Consider the following 9,302-nt stretch of genomic DNA (forward strand, 5'->3'; position numbering starts at 1 on the left):
CACATATCATTAACCCTACGGCATGACAATCCTTGAGCTTCCACTCCTCCGTGGTCATGGTATCCAGCTTCACCCCCAAAATGGGTTCCTGAATATCTTTCTCGTATAGATAATCTTCAATCTGCATTTTCTAGAAACTAATATCGAATCCATCAAACTTTTCAATTCCAGTCTTTAAACTTTTCATCTTCACAGATCGTGGTGAATCTCTCCTCGCTCTGATACCAGTTATTAGAATTACACAACAACGCACACACTTAATCTAAATGAACACAAAGAACATGATAGAGAAAATGTAAGAAGAAATATTGACTAATGGTTTTGTATTAATGACTTCAGGTATGCAAAGAGAGGATATGGAGAATGAGAAATGTACATTTAGAAACCACTGACTAATGGGTATACATATGATTTCAGTTTATTATATATAGCTTCACTATATGTGACCACCTACTCTATATAATTATTTAGTATATATCTCTATCAGATTTTTACTAGAAATAGTCAGCCTTCATATCCAACATTCTAGAGCCCAAATAGTCAGGGATTGACATCCTGCTAGAACACAAAGTCATTTACATGCCCCTAGCAAAATGCATAGTAGTAACGGAGTCTAACCCAACGATCATTCAGACAAACATCCATCAACCAAAAGGAGTGAAAATGATGACGATAGTACAGTTTAGAAAGAATCTTAGCCAAGATGAATCTACCCTTGCTGCCATTGTTGTATTTGAAAAGGGGGAGCTCAAGTGTGCCAACCTCAACAAAAACTTTATTGCCACTACATGAACACCACGACTCAAAACAAGAAGGTCAGATATTGGGTTTAACCCCACCAAAAGAGATAAATCACACGATTAGTTTTATGTCGCCTACCACAAATAGATGTCATGCGGCTCAGCCTGAGCTAGTTGAATTCTACAAATAGCAAAATGACATGTTCACAGTCGGGTTTATTTGGCTAGTTGGCTAGTTGCACGATAAGCAGGAAAGCATACCAAGTAGGAAAAGAAAGGCTGCTCGATCTCCTGTAAGGCCAACCCTCAACGGCAAGCTCACCAGGCAATGTTATAAGTCTGATAAAAGATCAAGGTTTCGTCTACTACCTACTAGGAAGCTCTTGGAGGGGCTAACATGAAATGAGAAATACATTCAATTACGGCAACTAATAGATAGCAAACTTTTTGGTAGAAACTGAATGATCCCTTGGCTCAGGAAAGAAAAGGAAAAGGTAGTCGTACTCCTACCTTTTTCATTGGACAATAGGAAAGTTTGAGCTGAAAGATTGAATCACACCTGATAAGAAAGGCGGGCTTAGCAGGTTTCTCCAAATGTATAAACAAAAAGAAGAAGCAACCGATCCTAAAGAGGATACCGATATGCGTCCATTCTCGCATGGAAGAACCTAGCTGAACCGGATCAAGGGTCCTAACCTAGTCCGACTGACCTTCTTTGGCTGGCCCCCGCCCCTTGTAATAAGGTCAACGCGTATGTGCTTTTTCCTTTCGTTTAGCGAAATAGCGTACCAGCTCTTTCGGCTCATAGCAGCAGTATGAAAAGCGGAATCCTCATCTTGAGTCGAGTCCGCATTGCCATAGGAATCGACATCGGCCAAACCAAGAGCTCCTATTTTTTCTTTAACGAAAGCGAATCTAACAATTTCGATAAAACCAACATCTTTTAAAGAAGGAGTCGCTCTGCCTTGATCACCGTGGACATATGCAGCTCCCGCTTTACCGTTGCCTACCGTGAAAAGGAAAGTTCCCTCACGATAGGCCCTCCCAGCTCCCGAACGTTTTTCTATCAATCGAGAGACGTATAGAATAGTACAACAAACCAATAAGACAAGAATGGACTCATAAGATGGGCGGTCAGGGAAGCGATTTGATTTGTGTTATCCGCCAAGAAAATGATCAAGGAATTCTCTATACACGGCTGAGAGATGACCGTATTGTTGCACATCATGAATAAAGTACCGTAGGCAAGCGAAGCTTTTGAAAATGAAAGCGTGTAGAACTCAGATCCACTTTCTCTTCGATTCGTAAACTTCGGATCTGATCTTCCGATTCGGTCTGGCGTGCATCCGATTCGGTCAACAATAAGGTACAAAGAGGATTGATTAAATGGGCTTGAAGTTCCATTATCGTTAGGTCAAAGATCTCTACTAGGTTTAGTGCACTTTGGTAGTTGCGAATGTTCTTTCTCATTCAACATTCTCTCTTACCAAGCACTCATACTCGCCAGGATTGAGGAGATAGTCCGTGAGTTAATTGGGTTTCGAGATTGCGTATATGCGAAAAGAGCTTGCTTTTGACTTTCTCCTCGGCGTTTTGTGCCCGATTCTAGTTCAGGAAAGGGTCTGATCTCTTTTATTGGAGCACATTGATGCCGAAGGAGTCTTTGGAACCGGTGGAGAGGCTATGATGACTTCAGGCTTTTCAAATTGCATGACCGATACCACAAAGAAAGGTTTTCTAAGTCACACTAGTGGAATAGCTTTTTCATAATAATTATCTCGATATATGATACCAAAAACCTGCCTGATGATTGATAAGGTAAGGGGTTTCAAAAGACAAAAGAATGACAATTCTACGTGTGATAGAAAAGGAGATCTTCTTTCTTTTTTTCAGTGTGCGCGGTTCGCCTGCCCTCCTGACCACGGATAGGCTATGGGTCTTTGCACTTTGGCCCCTGAGAATACCACATCAAGGTGACAGGATTCGAACCTATGGCTCTCTGAAACTTTTTATCGGTTATTTCGGCGCATCTTTCTTATGACCTTTGTGACGACAGTGGACAACATGCCTGCCTTCCTGACCACAGATAGACTATGGGGCTTTGCACTTCGGCCCCTGAGAATACCACATCAAGGTGACAGGATTCGAACCTATAGCTCTCTGAAACTTCTTCATCGGTTATTTCGGCGCATCTTCTTTAAAAGGATTGTGACAATAGATGACCTATTTGACTGAAAAGATCCTAGAAAGAATACAATAGAACAATTTGTGTAATGCTCTTTTTGAAGTCCGGCTCCATACCATCTTTATTCTTCCAAGAATATGTTTCATTCTCTATTCTCGTCTTCTTGGTTCAATGTTTAAAAACCATATTTTAAATCATATTATCTTGCATAATTCATTTTGATATAATATTGTTAGGGGTATTTTGAGAATCGAACTTGAGACCTCTCACACCCAAAACGATAATCATACCACTTAGACCAAATGCCTTTATAGTAGATCTAAAATTCTTAGTTGCTAGTCTATATATTTTTCATGCCTCCTTTGGGTTAGGCCCCATTGATAACTAAATCATTTTATTTATTTATTTTTTCTTTCAAAATTGTCTTTTTTTTTTTCTTTTGGGGGGGCATTTCAAGAATCGAACTTGAGACCTCTTGCACCCAAGGGAAGAATCATACCACTGGACAAAATGCCCTTATTATTGGCTATATATTAAGTTGTTTATGGAATTTATCATCATTATTTCATTTGTTAATGAAATCCATGAGCAATTATTATTCTAGTATAAGTTTTAGTTTGATAGTTCCATTTGAGACATAGAGCATTATCATGAAATGATAATATACACTAGGTTCCTGCTGAATTGCTTTCTCTAAGGCTGGTTTTTTGAGAAATGAACATAGGGGCATTCCGAGAATTGAACTCGGGACCTCTCGCACCCTAAGCGAGAATCATACCACTAGACCAAATGCCCTTTCTGAAAATAATGCAACATTTTTAACTCCTACTCAATATATTTTTTTCTCTCAAGTTTGAAATCTATTTTCTTGAGCGGTTGTTGGACTATAAAACAAAAAGTTATGATCTAGTATTTTACTTGTAAGTAAGGCATGTAATATTGAATTGTTCTAATATGCAAGTGTTATCGAATAAACTACAACCCAAGAAATGAATCAAACTAATCAGTTTGGGTTGGGTTGGATTTATTCGACTCAGTTCATCAGTTTGTTTGATTTAATTCTTCTATTTTGCTTCGTATGACAAGAAAATGAAGTTGTATTGAATGTACCATAGTTTGATTTATGACAAACTCATATGAAATATAATTGCATTAATAGTACTAAGAGTTGGAGTCTATAAACATTTCATGAACTTAAGTGCAACTCATGCTTCATTAAAGACGAGATAAACTTTAGTTAAGTAACTGGAACTTTAAATTACTTCATGTGGAGCTTCAATTACTCTATGTTAGCTACTATCTTTAGGATTTACTAATTGAACACGAGTTCTTGGATTTAGGGGATTGTTTTATGTAATTTTCAACTATAATTTATGTTTTCAAAATTTTAGGTCATAATTTAGGTAGTGGTTGTATATTATGGATGAACACTAGAGTTTCTATCCCGTTCACCACAACTACTCTAGTTTTTGTTTGAAGGCTATAATTGTCATTTATGTTGTATGGCAATAAAATTTGTTTAGATAAAATTTTAGTTAAAGTTGCATATTTTACTTCTTGCGAGTAAAACATTTTTCTTAGCATAATATGAATTTAGTTGCAAGAGTTATTAGGAATAAAATGGAGAAATAAATTTTCTTTAAAATAATAAACAAACCCAAGTTCATCTTTGTTGTCGTCTAATTGTGATTTTGCAAAAAGCTTAACTAATATGAAATATCAAGGTAAATCAAGAATATATCCTACACGTCATTCAAGATGACATTAAAATGGAGTTAAATTGAACGCAGTTTTAGTTTCATGTCTAGCATAATTGTATTAATGATATTAAAGAGAACTTCGTGTTTTATTAGAAGAGACCAACTTCCTTTAAGGTACTAAGAGTTTAAATTACTTCCATTGTAATTTCAATCACTCCACAATGATTACAAATTTAGGGTTGGCTAATTGGACATCAATTTCCAACTTTAGGTTATAATTTAAGTAGTAGCCATTATAATATTAATGAGCATAAGAGTTACAATTCTTTCATGGACCATATGTGTTATAGTTAAATGAATATATATATATATATTATGTATGTTGAGGTTTTGGTAAAGCACAAAGTAGTAAGGAACACCATTGTCAACTCTAGAGCCACCCACAACTCATGATGGAGACCGATGCAAAATATTTTAACATCCTTTGGCATCAAGATACAGGAAAGAAGAACGCCGTCAAATTGGAAGCTTTGCTTGTCTTACAAGTCACAATGAGAACTCTAATCAAGCTGGAGGCTTGGACTAGGTAAATTGTTTAGTGATAGTTGAAATGGATGACTTTGACGTCGTGTCAGGAATGAACATCCTGCTGAAACACAAAGTCATTTACATGCCCCTAGCGAAATGTCTAGTAATAATGGAGTCTAACCCGATGATCATTCAGAAAAACATCCATCAACCAATAGGGTTGAAAATGATGTCGATACTACAGTTGAGAAAGAATCATAGCCATGATGAATCTACGCTTGCTGCTACTGTTGTAATTGAAAAGGGGAGCTCGAGTGAGCCAACCTCAATAGAAACCTTGTTGCCACTACATGAACACCACGACGCAAAACAAGGTCAGATAATGGATTTATCCCCACAAGAAGAGACAAAAACAAGGTCAGATACTGAAGAAGGGAGACAGAAACAAACCACTGAAGCAACACATGTTCACACAGAAATATCATCTAGACGGATGAAGAGAAGGGTCAGTCAGAAGGGTCAACCACAATAATTTCAAGAAAAATAAAGAGTTCATATAAGTTAAGTTCAGTTAAACTTCGAGTTCAAAGCAACAAGAACCAAAAACTGGTGTGAAAATACTATGGACTAGTTAAAGTTATCCATAAGATTATGAAGACATCATATAGAATCCAATTGCTCTTATGGATGCGGACTAACCTTGTTGTCCATGTTAGTAACTTGAAACGTTATTATTTCGACCAAGAAGACATAAAAAAGAAGCAGGTGGTATGACGTCATACAAATAAGAAAAATTTTCAAGTGAAGAAAGTAGGAAAGACACGAACAGAGAAGACATGAAGACTCAACAAACCGAGAAGTGATTTTCAACAGCACCTAGTAGGTTGGAAGAGACTCCTCATTATGAGATCAGCTGGAAGCGCATCGAGAGACCTAAAGTCAGCCTCATCCAATAAATTGTGTGGGGGCAGATGTAATAGTCATGATTGCCCAAAGCGTGTTGCCTGCGGTTGCATGTTGCATGTCTTAGCCATTCTTGTAAACGATTTGTTGTCCAAGGCGGTTATTTGGGCAATGTTATTGTTTACCGATTATTTGGGCGACACGCCTTGAGCAATCATGACCGTCACAATTGACTAAGACATTTGTTGTCCATATGTTATTGTTGTCGAGGAAACTCCTCATTATGAGGTCATGATTGGCTAAGACATTTAAAGAAGTTTTACTTAGGGCAACTTCAATCACAATCCTCTTCTCACTCTCTGAAACTTCTTTAAATGTTATTGTTCACTGGTTATTTGGGCGCATCTTCCTTAAAAGGGGTGTGACGATAGATGACCTAGGTAAAACTTCTATTGGGAGATCAGTGCAATCGAGAATCTGTGTCCCTTTCCTGAAACCTTCAGCGGACAACATAACAAAGAGTTCCTAGAAAAAATATCTTAGAAAAATTTGTGTAATGCCTTTGATGTTAGGCTCGAGGCTCTATATTATCTCCCAAGAATATGGTTCATTCTCTATTCACATAGAAATTCTGCAATAGAAAGTGGTACCCTCATCTTCTTTTACAAAACTACCTCGACCTTAATGGAATGATTATGCTATGTTGATTCTTAGAGAAGGGAGTAGGAGTAAGAGTAGATGACTGTTTATGGTCCATGTCCCAAAAAAGTAATTCTTTATGTCAAGAAAGGAGAGGAATCCTCATAGTTTCCAAGATTTGAAGAGAATCATACATACACAAATTTTCTTTGTTGGCTCTCTTCAATTAACATGTTATAAAGACTTGTAAATTATAATTAAATATAGCTTCCTCTTTTTTTTTCTTTCCAAATATCCATCTAAGCATGCTTCAATTTGATATAATTATTGGGGCATTTTGAGAATCAAACTCAAGACCTCTCGCACCCGAAGCGAGAATCATACCACTAGACCAAATGCCTTGTAGTGGATCTATCATTTTTAGTTGCTGGTCCATATCTTTTATGCGCCTCAATATTGGAAATTTATCTACATGTTTTTGTTTCAATTCTAGAAATAGAAATGATATCCATAGAAATACATAATTTTACAATGCAAATAAGAAAAACTTGTGATCAAGTTCTAGATAAAAGTTGCAAACATGTTGATAGATATAAAAATAAATTCAAGTTCTTTCTCTGGCCTAATTATCAATTGGAAGATTTAGCTGATTTGAATTGTTATTGGTTTGATACTAATAATAATAGTCATTTTACTATGCTAAGGATCCATATGTGTCCATGAAAATTAGTTAATGCCATATTTTTCTTATATTGGCCATAATATCTCTCAACCAAATGCATTAGTTGAAAATGTATTTAATATTTTTCTTTTGTCCTTTTCTTTTTTCGAATGGTCTTATGTCTTCATTCCATTTGAAAATTGATATTTTGTTTGGTAATTTTAAACTCATTATTTTTGTTTGTTCATTCCACCTAATTTGTAAAAAAAAAAAAAAATCATACCACTTGACCAAATGCCCTTATAGTGGTTCTATCATTTTTAGTTGCCCGTGTGTATATGTTTTCCGCACCTCAATATATGAAATTTATCCAACCTCAATATATGAAATTTATCCACATATTTTTGTGCTTTAGAACCTACTATTATTGTCATGTTAACTTTACATGGTCTATCACATAGTTGAAGCAGCATTGCCACTAGAGCCCGTGCATCCCTTTGGGATAGATATGTTAAAAATTAGGCCCATTTGATAACTATTTTGTTTTTTTTTTTTCAAAATTATGTGTTTTATCCTTTTATAAAAAAAAATTAAAAAAAATGAAAATATTTGAATTTTAAGCAAAATTTCACACCAAACTAAGTTTTTGAAAAATATTTTTATTTATTTATTTTTCTTTATTTTAGTTTTCCAAACATAGATTGATCTCGAGTGGCTAGTTTTCAAAACTACTTCTGCTACAATTGAACAATATTTATATTGTAAAATGGGATTAACTTCCTTTTAAGTTTATGTAGTTTCTTTTTATTACTATGTTTACTTCTATCTCATGTATTTACTTCTATCTCATGTTACTCCATTTGTATTTATGTAGTTTATGTAAAATGGGATTAACGGATGAATTTTTATTTTAATGTTAGCGTGGATAGCTGAATTTGGAGTGGGAGTGGGTCTGTAGATATAAAGATAGGTGGATTCCTAATTCTTTATTTGACTATAAATGCTCTTTAAGAATTGTTTATTTGACTATAAATGCTCTTTAAGAATTGTTTATTTGACTATAAATGCTCTATAAGATATTTAGTAAAATGACTCATTTTATTGCATGGAACAATAAGATTGATGTTCTGGTAGAATCGTCAATACATTCTACTTTCAATGGTGCTAAGTTGAGTCCTTTTGATGTAGGTGATGATTTTTCTGATTCGAGGACGAATCCTGAAGAGGGGGATGATGATAAGAATCACGGTGAACATTCTACTTTCAATGTTGCTGAGTTGAGTCCTTTTGATGTAGGTGATGATTTTTCTTATTCGAGGACGAATCCTTTTGAAGAGGGGGATGATGATAAGAATCACGGTGTTCTAACTAGACCTATTACATAACCCACGACCAAGATGATTCAACAAGCATTCATACTTCATCTACAAAATTGGATAGGCTAGGTTCAACCATCATTTCATGTATTACAAGCTGATTCGTTTGAGTCAAGACCATTTGGAGATTCAAAAGTAAATATTTGGACGGTTGAAGTAGTGGATGGAGTTGCAGGCATCATTTCATGAGTGGTTGAAAACTTTATTTATTATTTTAATTTCATAAAGTTTGTAATGCTCAAATTGACTTCGTCTTCTCTGTAGATTTAAAGGGATCGAGATTAAATCACCGCCACTAACTTCTTTTATTGGGAGACTATAAATACTCACAAATTATTATGTAAAAGCATATTTGTGATCAATGAAATTGATCTCTCAAGTTGAGACGATCCCCCTTATAGAAATCTGAGCCTATCTTTGTCATTTCTAAGTTTCATGCAATTCTTGTGTTAGATTGATCTGAGTCATTCAATCAAGCCTTGATCAAGTTTGATTGTGAAGTGACTCAATTTAGAAAAAGATTCCAAATCTTGTTTCTCAATCTTGGATCTCATTATCTAATTCTAGTTT

At 35.4% G+C, this 9,302-nt stretch overlaps 1 non-coding gene across 1 annotated transcript; it reads right to left on the reverse strand.

The window, feature by feature from the left end:
* Positions 1–3,648: 3,648 nt before the first annotated feature.
* On the reverse strand, positions 3,649–3,720 carry TRNAP-AGG. The gene has a single exon. It is a non-coding gene; the product is annotated as a tRNA-Pro (tRNA).
* Between the last annotated feature and the right edge of the window lie 5,582 nt (positions 3,721–9,302).

This window comes from Cucurbita moschata, unplaced genomic scaffold (assembly GCF_002738365.1).
Source record: "Cucurbita moschata cultivar Rifu unplaced genomic scaffold, Cmos_1.0 Cmo_Scf00109, whole genome shotgun sequence".
Lineage (NCBI taxonomy): Eukaryota > Viridiplantae > Streptophyta > Magnoliopsida > Cucurbitales > Cucurbitaceae > Cucurbita > Cucurbita moschata.